This window comes from Taudactylus pleione, unplaced genomic scaffold (genome assembly GCF_031769625.1).
Source record: "Taudactylus pleione unplaced genomic scaffold, aTauple2 ptg000760l, whole genome shotgun sequence".
NCBI lineage: Eukaryota > Metazoa > Chordata > Amphibia > Anura > Myobatrachidae > Taudactylus > Taudactylus pleione.
In genome coordinates, this window is record NW_028285162.1 from 11,610,215 (window position 1) to 11,630,883 (window position 20,669).

The window sequence follows — 20,669 nt, forward strand, 5'->3', positions numbered from 1 at the left end:
CTTTTGTTGTTTCCATTGGTTTCAATGCATTTTGTCCTAAAACGAGCATTTGCTGTTGTCTCTTAAATGCAACATGGGAGAAAAATATTTCACATCACATTTGTGGGTCTTGGTCTTCAACACAATCTGTGAAATTTTGAGCTATCTGTGTTTGCTACAAGAGGAGATATCACAAAGTATGCGCTTTTGTTGTTTCCATTGGTTTCAATGCATTTTGGCCTAAAATGAGCATTTGCTGTTTTCTCTTAAACGCAACATGGGAGAAAAACCATTTCACATCACATTTGTGGGTCTTGGTCTTCAACATAATCTGTGAAATTTTGAGCTGTCTGTGTTTGCTACAAGAGGAGATATCACAAAGTATGCGCTTTTGTTGTTTCCATTGGTTTCAATGCATTTTGGCCTAAAATGAGCATTTGCTGTTTTCTCTAAAACGCAACATGGGAGAAAAACCATTTCACATCACATTTGTGGGTGTTGGTCTTCAACACAATCTGTGAAATTTTGAGCTGTCTGTGTTTGCTACAAGAGGAGATATCACAAAGTATGCGCTTTTGTTGTTTCCATTGGTTTCAATGCATTTTGGCCTAAAACGAGCATTTGCTGTTTTCTCTTAAACGCAATATGGGAGAAAAACCATTTCACATCACATTTGTGGGTCTTGGTCTACAACACAATCTGTGAAATTTTGAGCTGTCTGTGTTTGCTACAAGAGGAGATATCACAAAGTATGCGCTTTTGTTGTTTCCATTGGTTTCAATGCATTTTGGCCTAAAACAAGCATTTGCTGTTTTCTCTTAAACGCAACTCGGGAGAAAAACCATTTCACATCACATTTGTGGGTCTTTGTCTTCAGCACAATCTGTGGAATTTTGAGCTGTCTGTGTTTGCTACAAGAGGAGATATCACAAAGTATGTGTTTTTCTTATTTACATTGGTTTCAATGCATTTTGGCGTAAAATGAGCCTTTGCTGTTTTCTCTTAAACGCAACATGGGAGTAAAACCATTTCACATCACATTTGTGGGTCTTGGTCTTCAACACAATCTGTGAAATTTTGAGATGTCTGTGTTTGCTACAAGAGGAGATATCACAAAGTATGCGCTTTTGTTGTTTCCATTGGTTTCAATGCATTTTGGCCTAAAATGAGCATTTGCTGTTTTCTCTTAAATGCAACATGGGAGTAAACCATTTCACATCACATTTGTGGGTGTTGGTCTTCAACACTATCAGTGAAATTTTGAGCTGTCTGTGTTTGCTACAAGAGGAGATATCACAAAGTATGCGCTTTTGTTGTTTCCATTGGTTTCAATGCATTTTGACCTAAAATGAGCATTTACTGTTTTCTCTTATACGCAATATGGGAGAAAAACCATTTCACATCACATTTGTGGGTCTTGGTCTTCAACACATTCTGTGAAATTTTGAGCTGTCTGTGTTTGTTACAAGAGGAGATATCACAAAGTATGCACTTTTGTTGTTTCCATTGCATTCAATGCATTTTGTCATAAAACGAGCATTTGCTGTTTTCTCTTAAATGCAACATGGGAGAAAAATATTTCACATCACATTTCTGGGTCTTGGTCTTCAACACAATCTGTGAAATTTTGAGCTGTCTGTGTTTGCTACAAGAGGAAATATCACAAAGTATGCACTTTTGTTGTTTCCACTGGTGTCAATGCATTTTGGCCTAAAACGAGCATTTGCTGTTTTCTCTTAAAACAACACGGGAGAAAAACCATTTCACATCACATTTGTGGGTCTTGATCTTCAACACTATCTGTGAAATTTTGAGCTGTCTGTGTTTGCTACAAGAGGAGATATCACAAAGTATGCACTTTTGTTGTTTCCATTGGTTTCAATGCATTTTGGCCTATAACGAGCATTTGCTGTTTTCTCTTAAACGCAACGTGGGAGAAAAACCATTTCACATCACATTTGTGGGTCTTGGTCTTCAACACAATCAGTGAATTTTTGAGCTGTCTGTGTTTGCTACAAGAGGAGATATCACAAAGAATGCACTTTTGTTGTTTCCATTGGTTTCAATGCATTTTGGCCTAAAATGAGCATTTGCTGTTTTCTCTTAAACGCAACACGGGAGAAAAACCATTTCACATCACATTTGTGGGTCTTGATCTTCAACACAATCTGTGGAATTTTGAGCTGTCTGTGTTTGCTACAAGAGGAGATATCACAAAGTATGTGTTTTTCTTATTTACATTGGTTTCTATGCATTTTGGCCTAAAATGAGCCTTTGCTGTTTTCTCTTAAACGCAACGTGGGAGAAAAACCATTTCAAATCACATTTGTGGGTCTTGGTCTTCAACACAATCTGTGAAATTTTGAGCTGTCTGTGTTTGCTACAAGAGGAGATATCACAAAGTATGCGCTTTTGTTGTTTCCATTGGTTTCAATGCATTTTGGCCTAAAACGAGCATTTGCTGTTTTCTCTTAAACGCAATATGGGAGAAAAACCATTTCACATCACATTTGTGGGTGTTGGTCTACAACACAATCTGTGAAATTTTGAGCTGTCTGTGTTTGCTACAAGAGGAGATATCACAAAGTATGCGCTTTTGTTGTTTCCATTGGTTTCAATGCATTTTGTCCTAAAACGAGCATTTGCTGTTTTCTCTTAAACGCAATATGGGAGAAAAACCATTTCACATCACATTTGTGGGTGTTGGTCTACAACACAATCTGTGAAATTTTGAGCTGTCTGTGTTTGCTACAAGAGGAGATATCACAAAGTATGCGCTTTTGTTGTTTCCATTGGTTTCAATGCATTTTGGAGTAAAATGAGCCTTTGCTGTTTTCTCTTAAACGCAACATGGGAGTAAAACCATTTCACATCACATTTGTAGGTCTTGGTCTTCAACACAATCTGTGAAATTTTGAGATGTCTGTGTTTGCTACAAGAGGAGATATCACAAAGTATGCGCATTTGTTGTTTCCATTGGTTTCAATGCATTTTGGCCTAAAATGAGCATTTGCTGTTTTCAATTAAATGCAACATGGGAGTAAAACCATTTCACATCACATTTGTGGGTGTTGGTCTTCAACACTATCAGTGAAATTTTGAGCTGTCTGTGTTTGCTACAAGAGGAGATATCACAAAGTATGCGCTTTTGTTGTTTCCATTGGTTTCAATGCATTTTGACCTAAAATGAGCATTTACTGTTTTCTCTTAAACGCAATATGGGAGAAAAACCATTTCACATCACATTTGTGGGTCTTGGTCTTCAACACAATCTGTGAAATTTTGAGCTGTCTGTGTTTGTTACAAGAGGAGATATCACAAAGTATGCACTTTTGTTGTTTCCATTGCATTCAATGCATTTTGTCATAAAACGAGCATTTGCTGTTTTCTCTTAAATGCAACATGGGAGAAAAATATTTCACATCACATTTCTGGGTCTTGGTCTTCAACACAATCTGTGAAATTTTGAGCTGTCTGTGTTTGCTACAAGAGGAGATATCACAAAGTATGCACTTTTGTTGTTTCCACTGGTGTCAATGCATTTTGGCCTAAAACGAGCATTTGCTGTTTTCTCTTAAAACAACACGGGAGAAAAAATGTTTCACATCACATTTGTGGGTCTTGATCTTCAACACTATCTGTGAAATTTTGAGCTGTCTGTGTTTGCTACAAGAGGAGATATCACAAAGTATGCACTTTTGTTGTTTCCACTGGTGTCAATGCATTTTGGCCTAAAACGAGCATTTGCTGTTTTCTCTTAAAACAACACGGGAGAAAAACCGTTTCACATCACATTTGTGGGTCTTGATCTTCAACACTGTCTGTGAAATTTTGAGCTGTCTGTGTTTGCTACAAGAGGAGATATCACAAAGTATGCGCTTTTGTTGTTTCCATTGGTTTCAATGCATTTTGGCCTAAAATGAGCATTTGCTGTTTTCTCTTAAACGCAATATGGGAGAAAAACCATTTCACATCACATTTGTGGGTGTTGGTCTACAACACAATCTGTGAAATTTTGAGCTGTCTGTGTTTGCTACAAGAGGAGATATCACAAAGTATGCGCTTTTGTTGTTTCCATTGGTTTCAATGCATTTTGGCCTAAAACGAGCATTTGCTGTTTTCTCTTAAACGCAATATGGGAGAAAAACCATTTCACATCACATTTGTGGGTGTTGGTCTACAACACAATCTGTGAAATTTTGAGCTGTCTGTGTTTGCTACAAGAGGAGATATCACAAAGTATGCGCTTTTGTTGTTTCCATTGGTTTCAATGCATTTTGGAGTAAAATGAGCCTTTGCTGTTTTCTCTTAAACGCAACATGGGAGTAAAACCATTTCACATCACATTTGTAGGTCTTGGTCTTCAACACAATCTGTGAAATTTTGAGATGTCTGTGTTTGCTACAAGAGGAGATATCACAAAGTATGCGCATTTGTTGTTTCCATTGGTTTCAATGCATTTTGGCCTAAAATGAGCATTTGCTGTTTTCAATTAAATGCAACATGGGAGTAAAACCATTTCACATCACATTTGTGGGTGTTGGTCTTCAACACTATCAGTGAAATTTTGAGCTGTCTGTGTTTGCTACAAGAGGAGATATCACAAAGTATGCGCTTTTGTTGTTTCCATTGGTTTCAATGCATTTTGACCTAAAATGAGCATTTACTGTTTTCTCTTAAACGCAATATGGGAGAAAAACCATTTCACATCACATTTGTGGGTCTTGGTCTTCAACACAATCTGTGAAATTTTGAGCTGTCTGTGTTTGTTACAAGAGGAGATATCACAAAGTATGCACTTTTGTTGTTTCCATTGCATTCAATGCATTTTGTCATAAAACGAGCATTTGCTGTTTTCTCTTAAATGCAACATGGGAGAAAAATATTTCACATCACATTTCTGGGTCTTGGTCTTCAACACAATCTGTGAAATTTTGAGCTGTCTGTGTTTGCTACAAGAGGAGATATCACAAAGTATGCACTTTTGTTGTTTACACTGGTGTCAATGCATTTTGGCCTAAAACGAGCATTTGCTGTTTTCTCTTAAAACAACACGGGAGAAAAACCGTTTCACATCACATTTGTGGGTCTTGATCTTCAACACTATCTGTGAAATTTTGAGCTGTCTGTGTTTGCTACAAGAGGAGATATCACAAAGTATGCACTTTTGTTGTTTCCATTGGTTTCAATGCATTTTGGCCTATAACGAGCATTTGCTGTTTTCTCTTAAACGCAACGTGGGAGAAAAACCATTTCACATCACATTTGTGGGTCTTGGTCTTCAACACAATCAGTGAATTTTTGAGCTGTCTGTGTTTGCTACAAGAGGAGATATCACAAAGAATGCACTTTTGTTGTTTCCATTGGTTTCAATGCATTTTGGCCTAAAATGAGCATTTGCTGTTTTCTCTTAAACGCAACACGGGAGAAAAACCATTTCACATCACATTTGTGGGTCTTGATCTACAACACAATCTGTGGAATTTTGAGCTGTCTGCGTTTGCTACAAGAGGAGATATCACAAAGTATGTGTTTTTCTTATTTACATTGGTTTCTATGCATTTTGGCCTAAAATGAGCCTTTGCTGTTTTCTCTTAAACGCAACGTGGGAGAAAAACCATTTCAAATCACATTTGTGGGTCTTGGTCTTCAACACAATCTGTGAAATTTTGAGCTGTCTGTGTTTGCTACAAGAGGAGATATCACAAAGTATGCGCTTTTGTTGTTTCCATTGGTTTCAATGCATTTTGGCTTTAAACGAGCATTTGCTATTTTCTCTTAAATGCAACATGGGAGAAAAAACATGTCACATCACATTTGTGGGTTTTGGTCTTCAAAACAATCTGTGAAATTTTGAGCTGTCTGTGTTTGCTACAAGAGGAGATATCACAAAGTATGCGCTTTTGTTGTTTCCATTGGTTTCAATGCATTTTGGCCTTAAACTAGCATTTGCTGTTTTCTCTTAAAATGCAACATGGGAGTAAAACCATTTCACATCACATTTGTGGGTCTTGGTCTTCAACACAATCTGTGAAATTTTGAGCTGTCTGTGTTTGCTACAAGAGGAGATATCACAAAGTATGCGCTATTGTTGTTTCCATTGGTTTCAATGCATTTTGGCCTTAATCGAGCATTTGCTGTTTTCTCTTAAAACTCAACAAGGGAGTAAAACCATTTGACATCACATTTGTGGGTCTTGGTCGTCAACACAATCTGTGAAATTTTGAGCTGTTTGTGTTTGCTACAAGAGGAGATATCACAAAGTATGCGCTTTTGTTGTTTCCATTGGTTTCAATGCATTTTGGCCTAAAATTAGCATTTACTGTTTTCTCTTAAATGCAATATGGGAGAAAAACCATTTCACATCACATTTGTGGGTCTTGGTCTTCAACACAATCTGTGAAATTTTGAGCTGTCTGTGTTTGCTACAAGAGGAGATATCACAAAGTATGCACTTTTGTTGTTTCCATTGCATTCAATGCATTTTGTCATAAAATGAGCATTTGCTGTTTTCTCTTAAATGCAACATGGGAGAAAAATATTTCTCATCACATTTCTGGGTCTTGGTCTTCAACACAATCTGTGAAATTTTGAGCTGTCTGTGTTTGCTACAAGAGCAGATATCGCAAAGTATGCACTTTTGTTGTTTCCATTGGTGTCAATGCATTTTGGCCTAAAACAAGCATTTGCTGTTTTCTCTTAAAACAACACGGGAGAAAAACCGTTTCACATCACATTTGTGGGTCTTGATCTTCAACACAATCTGTGAAATTTTGAGCTGTCTGTGTTTGCTACAAGAGGAGATATCACAAAGTATGCACTTTTGTTGTTTCCATTGGTTTCAATGCATTTTGGCCTAAAACGAGCATTTGCTGTTTTCTCTTAAACGCAATATGGGAGAAAAACCATTTCACATCACATTTGTGGGTGTTGGTCTACAACACAATCTGTGAAATTTTGAGCTGTCTGTGTTTGCTACAAGAGGAGATATCACAAAGTATGCGCTTTTGTTGTTTCCATTGGTTTCAATGCATTTTGGAGTAAAATGAGCCTTTGCTGTTTTCTCTTAAACGCAACTTGGGAGTAAAACCATTTCACATCATATTTGTGGGTCTTGGTCTTCAACACAATCTGTGAAATTTTGAGATGTCTGTGTTTGCTACAAGAGGAGATATCACAAAGTATGCGCATTTGTTGTTTCCATTGGTTTCAATGCATTTTGGCCTAAAATGAGCATTTGCTGTTTTCTCTTAAACGCAACTTGGGAGTAAAACCATTTCACATCACATTTGTGGGTCTTGGTCTTCAACACAATCTGTGAAATTTTGAGATGTCTGTGTTTGCTACAAGAGGAGATATCACAAAGTATGCGCATTTGTTGTTTCCATTGGTTTCAATGCATTTTGGCCTAAAATGAGCATTTGCTGTTTTCTCTTAAATGCAACATGGGAGTAAAATCATTTCACATCACATTTGTGGGTGTTGGTCTTCAACACTATCAGTGAAATTTTGAGCTGTCTGTGTTTGCTACAAGAGGAGATATCACAAAGTATGCGCTTTTGTTGTTTCCATTGGTTTCAATGCATTTTGACCTAAAATGAGCATTTACTGTTTTCTCTTAAACGCAATATGGGAGAAAAACCATTTCACATCACATTTGTGGGTCTTGGTCTTCAACACAATCTGTGAAATTTTGAGCTGTCTGTGTTTGTTACAAGAGGAGATATCACAAAGTATGCACTTTTGTTGTTTCCATTGCATTCAATGCATTTTGTCATAAAACGAGCATTTGCTGTTTTCTCTTAAATACAACATGGGAGAAAAATATTTCACATCACATTTCTGGGTCTTGGTCTTCAACACAATCTGTGAAATTTTGAGCTGTCTGTGTTTGCTACAAGAGGAGATATCACAAAGTATGCACTTTTGTTGTTTCCACTGGTGTCAATGCATTTTGGCCTAAAACGAGCATTTGCTGTTTTCTCTTAAAACAACACGGGAGAAAAACCGTTTCACATCACATTTGTGGGTCTTGATCTTCAACACTATCTGTGAAATTTTGAGCTGTCTGTGTTTGCTACAAGAGGAGATATCACAAAGTATGCACTTTTGTTGTTTCCATTGGTTTCAATGCATTTTGGCATATAACGAGCATTTGCTGTTTTCTCTTAAACGCAACGTGGGAGAAAAACCATTTCACATCACATTTGTGGGTCTTGGTCTTCAACACAATCAGTGAATTTTTGAGCTGTCTGTGTTTGCTACAAGAGGAGATATCACAAAGAATGCACTTTTGTTGTTTCCATTGGTTTCAATGCATTTTGGCCTAAAATGAGCATTTGCTGTTTTCTCTTAAACGCAACACGGGAGAAAAACCATTTCACATCACATTTGTGGGTCTTGATCTTCAACACAATCTGTGGAATTTTGAGCTGTCTGTGTTTGCTACAAGAGGAGATATCACAAAGTATGTGTTTTTCTTATTTACATTGGTTTCTATGCATTTTGGCCTAAAATGAGCCTTTGCTGTTTTCTCTTAAACGCAACGTGGGAGAAAAACCATTTCAAATCACATTTGTGGGTATTGGTCTTCAACACAATCTGTGAAATTTTGAGCTGTCTGTGTTTGCTACAAGAGGAGATATCACAAAGTATGCGCTTTTGTTGTTTCCATTGGTTTCAATGCATTTTGGCTTTAAACGAGCATTTGCTATTTTCTCTTAAATGCAACATGGGAGAAAAAACATGTCACATCACATTTGTGGGTTTTGGTCTTCAACACAATCTGTGAAATTTTGAGCTGTCTGTGTTTGCTACAAGAGGAGATATCACAAAGTATGCGCTTTTGTTGTTTCCATTGGTTTCAATGCATTTTGGCCTTAAACTAGCATTTGCTGTTTTCTCTTAAAAATGCAACATGGGAGTAAAACCATTTCACATCACATTTGTGGGTCTTGGTCTTCAACACAATCTGTGAAATTTTGAGCTGTCTGTGTTTGCTACAAGAGGAGATATCACAAAGTATGCGCTTTTGTTGTTTCCATTGGTTTCAATGCATTTTGGCCTTAATCGAGCATTTGCTGTTTTCTCTTAAAACTCAACAAGGGAGTAAAACCATTTGACATCACATTTGTGGGTCTTGGTCGTCAACACAATCTGTGAAATTTTGAGCTGTTTGTGTTTGCTACAAGAGGAGATATCACAAAGTATGCGCTTTTGTTGTTTCCATTGGTTTCAATGCATTTTGGCCTAAAATGAGCATTTACTGTTTTCTCTTAAATGCAATATGGGAGAAAAACCATTTCACATCACATTTGTGGGTCTTGGTCTTCAACACAATCTGTGAAATTTTGAGCTGTCTGTGTTTGCTACAAGAGGAGATATCACAAAGTATGCACTTTTGTTGTTTCCATTGCATTCAATGCATTTTGTCATAAAACGAGCATTTGCTGTTTTCTCTTAAATGCAACATGGGAGAAAAATATTTCTCATCACATTTCTGGGTCTTGGTCTTCAACACAATCTGTGAAATTTTGAGCTGTCTGTGTTTGCTACAAGAGCAGATATCGCAAAGTATGCACTTTTGTTGTTTCCATTGGTGTCAATGCATTTTGGCCTAAAACAAGCATTTGCTGTTTTCTCTTAAAACAACACGGGAGAAAAACCGTTTCACATCACATTTGTGGGTCTTGATCTTCAACACAATCTGTGAAATTTTGAGCTGTCTGTGTTTGCTACAAGAGGAGATATCACAAAGTATGCACTTTTGTTGTTTCCATTGGTTTCAATGCATTTTGGCCTATAACGAGAATTTGCTGTTTTCTCTTAAACGCAACGTGGGAGAAAAACCATTTCACATCACATTTGTGGGTCTTGGTCTTCAACACAATCAGTGAATTTTTGAGCTGTCTGTGTTTGCTACAAGAGGAGATATCACAAAGAATGCACTTTTGTTGTTTCCATTGGTTTCAATGCATTTTGGCCTAAAATGAGCATTTGCTGTTTTCTCTTAAACGCAACACGGGAGAAAAACCATTTCACATCACATTTGTGGGTCTTGATCTTCAACACAATCTGTGGAATTTTGAGCTGTCTGTGTTTGCTACAAGAGGAGATATCACAAAGTATGTGTTTTTCTTATTTACATTGGTTTCTATGCATTTTGGCCTAAAATGAGCCTTTGCTGTTTTCTCTTAAACGCAACGTGGGAGAAAAACCATTTCAAATCACATTTGTGGGTCTTGGTCTTCAACACAATCTGTGAAATTTTGAGCTGTCTGTGTTTGCTACAAGAGGAGATATCACAAAGTATGCGCTTTTGTTGTTTCCATTGGTTTCAATGCATTTTGGCCTAAAATGAGCATTTGCTGTTTTCTCTTAAATGCAACATGGGAGTAAAACCATTTGACATCACATTTGTGGGTCTTGGTCGTCAACACAATCTGTGAAATTTTGAGCTGTTTGTGTTTGCTACAAGAGGAGATATCACAAAGTATGCGCTTTTGTTGTTTCCATTGGTTTCAATGCATTTTGGCCTAAAATGAGCATTTACTGTTTTCTCTTAAATGCAATATGGGAGAAAAACCATTTCACATCACATTTGTGGGTCTTGGTCTTCAACACAATCTGTGAAATTTTGAGCTGTCTGTGTTTGCTACAAGAGGAGATATCACAAAGTATGCACTTTTGTTGTTTCCATTGCATTCAATGCATTTTGTCATAAAACGAGCATTTGCTGTTTTCTCTTAAATGCAACATGGGAGAAAAATATTTCACATCACATTTCTGGGTCTTGGTCTTCAACACAATCTGTGAAATTTTGAGCTGTCTGTGTTTGCTACAAGAGCAGATATCGCAAAGTATGCACTTTTGTTGTTTCCATTGGTGTCAATGCATTTTGGCCTAAAACAAGCATTTGCTGTTTTCTCTTAAAACAACACGGGAGAAAAACCGTTTCACATCACATTTGTGGGTCTTGGTCTTCAACACAATCTGTGAAATTTTGAGCTGTCTGTGTTTGCTACAAGAGGAGATATCACAAAGTATGCGCTTTTGTTGTTTCCATTGGTTTCAATGCATTTTGGCCTAAAACGAGCATTTGCTGTTTTCTCTTAAACGCAATATGGGAGAAAAACCATTTCACATCACATTTGTGGGTCTTGGTCTACAACACAATCTGTGAAATTTTGAGCTGTCTGTGTTTGCTACAAGAGGAGATATCACAAAGTATGCGCTTTTGTTGTTTCCATTGGTTTCAATGCATTTTGGAGTAAAATGAGCCTTTGCTGTTTTCTCTTAAACGCAACATGGGAGTAAAACCATTTCACATCACATTTGTGGGTCTTGGTCTTCAACACAATCTGTGAAATTTTGAGATGTCTGTGTTTGCTACAAGAGGAGATATCACAAAGTATGCGCATTTGTTGTTTCCATTGGTTTCAATGCATTTTGGCCTAAAATGAGCATTTGCTGTTTTCTCTTAAATGCAACATGGGAGTAAAACCATTTCACATCACATTTGTGGGTGTTGGTCTTCAACACTATCAGTGAAATTTTGAGCTGTCTGTGTTTGCTACAAGAGGAGATATCACAAAGTATGCGCTTTTGTTGTTTCCATTGGTTTCAATGCATTTTGACCTAAAATGAGCATTTACTGTTTTCTCTTAAATGCAATATGGGAGAAAAACCATTTCACATCACATTTGTGGGTCTTGGTCTTCAACACAATCTGTGAAATTTTGAGCTGTCTGTGTTTGTTACAAGAGGAGATATCACAAAGTATGCACTTTTGTTGTTTCCATTGCATTCAATGCATTTTGTCATAAAACGAGCATTTGCTGTTTTCTCTTAAATGCAACATGGGAGAAAAATATTTCACATCACATTTCTGGGTCTTGGTCTTCAACACAATCTGTGAAATTTTGAGCTGTCTGTGTTTGCTACAAGAGGAGATATCACAAAGTATGCACTTTTGTTGTTTCCACTGGTGTCAATGCATTTTGGCCTAAAACGAGCATTTGCTGTTTTCTCTTAAAACAACACGGGAGAAAAACCGTTTCACATCACATTTGTGGGTCTTGATCTTCAACACTATCTGTGAAATTTTGAGCTGTCTGTGTTTGCTACAAGAGGAGATATCACAAAGTATGCACTTTTGTTGTTTCCATTGGTTTCAATGCATTTTGGCCTATAACGAGAATTTGCTGTTTTCTCTTAAACGCAACGTGGGAGAAAAACCATTTCACATCACATTTGTGGGTCTTGGTCTTCAACACAATCAGTGAATTTTTGAGCTGTCTGTGTTTGCTACAAGAGGAGATATCACAAAGAATGCACTTTTGTTGTTTCCATTGGTTTCAATGCATTTTGGCCTAAAATGAGCATTTGCTGTTTTCTCTTAAACGCAACACGGGAGAAAAACCATTTCACATCACATTTGTGGGTCTTGATCTTCAACACAATCTGTGGAATTTTGAGCTGTCTGTGTTTGCTACAAGAGGAGATATCACAAAGTATATGTTTTTCTTATTTACATTGGTTTCTATGCATTTTGGTCTAAAATGAGCCTTTGCTGTTTTCTCTTAAACGCAATGTGGGAGAAAAACCATTTCAAATCACATTTGTGGGTCTTGGTCTTCAACACAATCTGTGAAATTTTGAGCTGTCTGTGTTTGCTACAAGAGGAGATATCACAAAGTATGCGCTTTTGTTGTTTCCATTGGTTTCAATACATTTTGGCTTTAAACGAGCATTTGCTATTTTCTCTTAAATGCAACATGGGAGAAAAAACATGTCACATCACATTTGTAGGTTTTGGTCTTCAAAACAATCTGTGAAATTTTGAGCTGTCTGTGTTTGCTACAAGAGGAGATATCACAAAGTATGCGCTTTTGTTGTTTCCATTGGTTTCAATGCATTTTGGCCTTAAACTAGCATTTGCTGTTTTCTCTTAAAATGCAACATGGGAGTAAAACCATTTCACATCACATTTGTGGGTCTTGGTCTTCAACACTATCTGTGAAATTTTGAGCTGTCTGTGTTTGCTACAAGAGGAGATATCACAAAGTATGCACTTTTGTTGTTTCCATTGGTTTCAATGCATTTTGGCATATAACGAGCATTTGCTGTTTTCTCTTAAACGCAACGTGGGAGAAAAACCATTTCACATCACATTTGTGGGTCTTGGTCTTCAACACAATCAGTGAATTTTTGAGCTGTCTGTGTTTGCTACAAGAGGAGATATCACAAAGAATGCACTTTTGTTGTTTCCATTGGTTTCAATGCATTTTGGCCTAAAATGAGCATTTGCTGTTTTCTCTTAAACGCAACACGGGAGAAAAACCATTTCACATCACATTTGTGGGTCTTGATCTTCAACACAATCTGTGGAATTTTGAGCTGTCTGTGTTTGCTACAAGAGGAGATATCACAAAGTATGTGTTTTTCTTATTTACATTGGTTTCTATGCATTTTGGCCTAAAATGAGCCTTTGCTGTTTTCTCTTAAACGCAACGTGGGAGAAAAACCATTTCAAATCACATTTGTGGGTATTGGTCTTCAACACAATCTGTGAAATTTTGAGCTGTCTGTGTTTGCTACAAGAGGAGATATCACAAAGTATGCGCTTTTGTTGTTTCCATTGGTTTCAATGCATTTTGGCTTTAAACGAGCATTTGCTATTTTCTCTTAAATGCAACATGGGAGAAAAAACATGTCACATCACATTTGTGGGTTTTGGTCTTCAAAACAATCTGTGAAATTTTGAGCTGTCTGTGTTTGCTACAAGAGGAGATATCACAAAGTATGCGCTTTTGTTGTTTCCATTGGTTTCAATGCATTTTGGCCTTAATCGAGCATTTGCTGTTTTCTCTTAAAACTCAACAAGGGAGTAAAACCATTTGACATCACATTTGTGGGTCTTGGTCGTCAACACAATCTGTGAAATTATGAGCTGTTTGTGTTTGCTACAAGAGGAGATATCACAAAGTATGCGCTTTTGTTGTTTCCATTGGTTTCAATGCATTTTGGCCTAAAATGAGCATTTACTGTTTTCTCTTAAATGCAATATGGGAGAAAAACCATTTCACATCACATTTGTGGGTCTTGGTCTTCAACACAATCTGTGAAATTTTGAGCTGTCTGTGTTTGCTACAAGAGGAGATATCACAAAGTATGCACTTTTGTTGTTTCCATTGCATTCAATGCATTTTGTCATAAAACGAGCATTTGCTGTTTTCTCTTAAATGCAACATGGGAGAAAAATATTTCTCATCACATTTCTGGGTCTTGGTCTTCAACACAATCTGTGAAATTTTGAGCTGTCTGTGTTTGCTACAAGAGCAGATATTGCAAAGTATGCACTTTTGTTGTTTCCATTGGTGTCAATGCATTTTGGCCTAAAACAAGCATTTGCTGTTTTCTCTTAAAACAACACGGGAGAAAAACCGTTTCACATCACATTTGTGGGTCTTGATCTTCAACACAATCTGTGAAATTTTGAGCTGTCTGTGTTTGCTACAAGAGGAGATATCACAAAGTATGCACTTTTGTTGTTTCCACTGGTGTCAATGCATTTTGGCCTAAAACGAGCATTTGCTGTTTTCTCTTAAAACAACACGGGAGAAAAAATGTTTCACATCACATTTGTGGGTCTTGATCTTCAACACTATCTGTGAAATTTTGAGCTGTCTGTGTTTGCTACAAGAGGAGATATCACAAAGTATGCACTTTTGTTGTTTCCACTGGTGTCAATGCATTTTGGCCTAAAACGAGCATTTGCTGTTTTCTCTTAAAACAACACGGGAGAAAAACCGTTTCACATCACATTTGTGGGTCTTGATCTTCAACACTGTCTGTGAAATTTTGAGCTGTCTGTGTTTGCTACAAGAGGAGATATCACAAAGTATGCGCTTTTGTTGTTTCCATTGGTTTCAATGCATTTTGGCCTAAAATGAGCATTTGCTGTTTTCTCTTAAACGCAATATGGGAGAAAAACCATTTCACATCACATTTGTGGGTGTTGGTCTACAACACAATCTGTGAAATTTTGAGCTGTCTGTGTTTGCTACAAGAGGAGATATCACAAAGTATGCGCTTTTGTTGTTTCCATTGGTTTCAATGCATTTTGGCCTAAAACGAGCATTTGCTGTTTTCTCTTAAACGCAATATGGGAGAAAAACCATTTCACATCACATTTGTGGGTGTTGGTCTACAACACAATCTGTGAAATTTTGAGCTGTCTGTGTTTGCTACAAGAGGAGATATCACAAAGTATGCGCTTTTGTTGTTTCCATTGGTTTCAATGCATTTTGGAGTAAAATGAGCCTTTGCTGTTTTCTCTTAAACGCAACATGGGAGTAAAACCATTTCACATCACATTTGTAGGTCTTGGTCTTCAACACAATCTGTGAAATTTTGAGATGTCTGTGTTTGCTACAAGAGGAGATATCACAAAGTATGCGCATTTGTTGTTTCCATTGGTTTCAATGCATTTTGGCCTAAAATGAGCATTTGCTGTTTTCAATTAAATGCAACATGGGAGTAAAACCATTTCACATCACATTTGTGGGTGTTGGTCTTCAACACTATCAGTGAAATTTTGAGCTGTCTGTGTTTGCTACAAGAGGAGATATCACAAAGTATGCGCTTTTGTTGTTTCCATTGGTTTCAATGCATTTTGACCTAAAATGAGCATTTACTGTTTTCTCTTAAACGCAATATGGGAGAAAAACCATTTCACATCACATTTGTGGGTCTTGGTCTTCAACACAATCTGTGAAATTTTGAGCTGTCTGTGTTTGTTACAAGAGGAGATATCACAAAGTATGCACTTTTGTTGTTTCCATTGCATTCAATGCATTTTGTCATAAAACGAGCATTTGCTGTTTTCTCTTAAATGCAACATGGGAGAAAAATATTTCACATCACATTTCTGGGTCTTGGTCTTCAACACAATCTGTGAAATTTTGAGCTGTCTGTGTTTGCTACAAGAGGAGATATCACAAAGTATGCACTTTTGTTGTTTACACTGGTGTCAATGCATTTTGGCCTAAAACGAGCATTTGCTGTTTTCTCTTAAAACAACACGGGAGAAAAACCGTTTCACATCACATTTGTGGGTCTTGATCTTCAACACTATCTGTGAAATTTTGAGCTGTCTGTGTTTGCTACAAGAGGAGATATCACAAAGTATGCACTTTTGTTGTTTCCATTGGTTTCAATGCATTTTGGCCTATAACGAGCATTTGCTGTTTTCTCTTAAACGCAACGTGGGAGAAAAACCATTTCACATCACATTTGTGGGTCTTGGTCTTCAACACAATCAGTGAATTTTTGAGCTGTCTGTGTTTGCTACAAGAGGAGATATCACAAAGAATGCACTTTTGTTGTTTCCATTGGTTTCAATGCATTTTGGCCTAAAATGAGCATTTGCTGTTTTCTCTTAAACGCAACACGGGAGAAAAACCATTTCACATCACATTTGTGGGTCTTGATCTACAACACAATCTGTGGAATTTTGAGCTGTCTGCGTTTGCTACAAGAGGAGATATCACAAAGTATGTGTTTTTCTTATTTACATTGGTTTCTATGCATTTTGGCCTAAAATGAGCCTTTGCTGTTTTCTCTTAAACGCAACGTGGGAGAAAAACCATTTCAAATCACATTTGTGGGTCTTGGTCTTCAACACAATCTGTGAAATTTTGAGCTGTCTGTGTTTGCTACAAGAGGAGATATCACAAAGTATGCGCTTTTGTTGTTTCCATTGGTTTCAATGCATTTTGGCTTTAAACGAGCATTTGCTATTTTCTCTTAAATGCAACATGGGAGAAAAAACATGTCACATCACATTTGTGGGTTTTGGTCTTCAAAACAATCTGTGAAATTTTGAGCTGTCTGTGTTTGCTACAAGAGGAGATATCACAAAGTATGCGCTTTTGTTGTTTCCATTGGTTTCAATGCATTTTGGCCTTAAACTAGCATTTGCTGTTTTCTCTTAAAATGCAACATGGGAGTAAAACCATTTCACATCACATTTGTGGGTCTTGGTCTTCAACACAATCTGTGAAATTTTGAGCTGTCTGTGTTTGCTACAAGAGGAGATATCACAAAGTATGCGCTATTGTTGTTTCCATTGGTTTCAATGCATTTTGGCCTTAATCGAGCATTTGCTGTTTTCTCTTAAAACTCAACAAGGGAGTAAAACCATTTGACATCACATTTGTGGGTCTTGGTCGTCAACACAATCTGTGAAATTTTGAGCTGTTTGTGTTTGCTACAAGAGGAGATATCACAAAGTATGCGCTTTTGTTGTTTCCATTGGTTTCAATGCATTTTGGCCTAAAATTAGCATTTACTGTTTTCTCTTAAATGCAATATGGGAGAAAAACCATTTCACATCACATTTGTGGGTCTTGGTCTTCAACACAATCTGTGAAATTTTGAGCTGTCTGTGTTTGCTACAAGAGGAGATATCACAAAGTATGCACTTTTGTTGTTTCCATTGCATTCAATGCATTTTGTCATAAAATGAGCATTTGCTGTTTTCTCTTAAATGCAACATGGGAGAAAAATATTTCTCATCACATTTCTGGGTCTTGGTCTTCAACACAATCTGTGAAATTTTGAGCTGTCTGTGTTTGCTACAAGAGCAGATATCGCAAAGTATGCACTTTTGTTGTTTCCATTGGTGTCAATGCATTTTGGCCTAAAACAAGCATTTGCTGTTTTCTCTTAAAACAACACGGGAGAAAAACCGTTTCACATCACATTTGTGGGTCTTGATCTTCAACACAATCTGTGAAATTTTGAGCTGTCTGTGTTTGCTACAAGAGGAGATATCACAAAGTATGCACTTTTGTTGTTTCCATTGGTTTCAATGCATTTTGGCCTAAAACGAGCATTTGCTGTTTTCTCTTAAACGCAATATGGGAGAAAAACCATTTCACATCACATTTGTGGGTGTTGGTCTACAACACAATCTGTGAAATTTTGAGCTGTCTGTGTTTGCTACAAGAGGAGATATCACAAAGTATGCGCTTTTGTTGTTTCCATTGGTTTCAATGCATTTTGGAGTAAAATGAGCCTTTGCTGTTTTCTCTTAAACGCAACTTGGGAGTAAAACCATTTCACATCACATTTGTGGGTCTTGGTCTTCAACACAATCTGTGAAATTTTGAGATGTCTGTGTTTGCTACAAGAGGAGATATCACAAAGTATGCGCATTTGTTGTTTCCATTGGTTTCAATGCATTTTGGCCTAAAATGAGCATTTGCTGTTTTCTCTTAAACGCAACTTGGGAGTAAAACCATTTCACATCACATTTGTGGGTCTTGGTCTTCAACACAATCTGTGAAATTTTGAGATGTCTGTGTTTGCTACAAGAGGAGATATCACAAAGTATGCGCATTTGTTGTTTCCATTGGTTTCAATGCATTTTGGCCTAAAATGAGCATTTGCTGTTTTCTCTTAAATGCAACATGGGAGTAAAATCATTTCACATCACATTTGTGGGTGTTGGTCTTCAACACTATCAGTGAAATTTTGAGCTGTCTGTGTTTGCTACAAGAGGAGATATCACAAAGTATGCGCTTTTGTTGTTTCCATTGGTTTCAATGCATTTTGACCTAAAATGAGCATTTACTGTTTTCTCTTAAACGCAATATGGGAGAAAAACCATTTCACATCACATTTGTGGGTCTTGGTCTTCAACACAATCTGTGAAATTTTGAGCTGTCTGTGTTTGTTACAAGAGGAGATATCACAAAGTATGCACTTTTGTTGTTTCCATTGCATTCAATGCATTTTGTCATAAAACGAGCATTTGCTGTTTTCTCTTAAATACAACATGGGAGAAAAATATTTCACATCACATTTCTGGGTCTTGGTCTTCAACACAATCTGTGAAATTTTGAGCTGTCTGTGTTTGCTACAAGAGGAGATATCACAAAGTATGCACTTTTGTTGTTTCCACTGGTGTCAATGCATTTTGGCCTAAAACGAGCATTTGCTGTTTTCTCTTAAAACAACACGGGAGAAAAACCGTTTCACATCACATTTGTGGGTCTTGATCTTCAACACTATCTGTGAAATTTTGAGCTGTCTGTGTTTGCTACAAGAGGAGATATCACAAAGTATGCACTTTTGTTGTTTCCATTGGTTTCAATGCATTTTGGCATATAACGAGCATTTGCTGTTTTCTCTTAAACGCAACGTGGGAGAAAAACCATTTCACATCACATTTGTGGGTCTTGGTCTTCAACACAATCAGTGAATTTTTGAGCTGTCTGTGTTTGCTACAAGAGGAGATATCACAAAGAATGCACTTTTGTTGTTTCCATTGGTTTCAATGCATTTTGGCCTAAAATGAGCATTTGCTGTTTTCTCTTAAACGCAACACGGGAGAAAAACCATTTCACATCACATTTGTGGGTCTTGATCTTCAACACAATCTGTGGAATTTTGAGCTGTCTGTGTTTGCTACAAGAGGAGATATCACAAAGTATGTGTTTTTCTTATTTACATTGGTTTCTATGCATTTTGGCCTAAAATGAGCCTTTGCTGTTTTCTCTTAAACGCAACGTGGGAGAAAAACCATTTCAAATCACATTTGTGGGTATTGGTCTTCAACACAATCTGTGAAATTTTGAGCTGTCTGTGTTTGCTACAAGAGGAGATATCACAAAGTATGCGCTTTTGTTGTTTCCATTGGTTTCAATGCATTTTGGCTTTAAACGAGCATTTGCTATTTTCTCTTAAATGCAACATGGGAGAAAAAACATGTCACATCACATTTGTGGGTTTTGGTCTTCAACACAATCTGTGAAATTTTGAGCTGTCTGTGTTTGCTACAAGAGGAGATATCACAAAGTATGCGCTTTTGTTGTTTCCATTGGTTTCAATGCATTTTGGCCTTAAACTAGCATTTGCTGTTTTCTCTTAAAAATGCAACATGGGAGTAAAACCATTTCACATCACATTTGTGGGTCTTGGTCTTCAACACAATCTGTGAAATTTTGAGCTGTCTGTGTTTGCTACAAGAGGAGATATCACAAAGTATGCGCTTTTGTTGTTTCCATTGGTTTCAATGCATTTTGGCCTTAATCGAGCATTTGCTGTTTTCTCTTAAAACTCAACAAGGGAGTAAAACCATTTGACATCACATTTGTGGGTCTTGGTCGTCAACACAATCTGTGAAATTTTGAGCTGTTTGTGTTTGCTACAAGAGGAGATATCACAAAGTATGCGCTTTTGTTGTTTCCATTGGTTTCAATGCATTTTGGCCTAAAATGAGCATTTACTGTTTTCTCTTAAATGCAATATGGGAGAAAAACCATTTCACATCACATTTGTGGGTCTTGGTCTTCAACACAATCTGTGAAATTTTGAGCTGTCTGTGTTTGCTACAAGAGGAGATATCACAAAGTATGCACTTTTGTTGTTTCCATTGCATTCAATGCATTTTGTCATAAAACGAGCATTTGCTGTTTTCTCTTAAATGCAACATGGGAGAAAAATATTTCTCATCACATTTCTGGGTCTTGGTCTTCAACACAATCTGTGAAATTTTGAGCTGTCTGTGTTTGCTACAAGAGCAGATATCGCAAAGTATGCACTTTTGTTGTTTCCATTGGTGTCAATGCATTTTGGCCTAAAACAAGCATTTGCTGTTTTCTCTTAAAACAACACGGGAG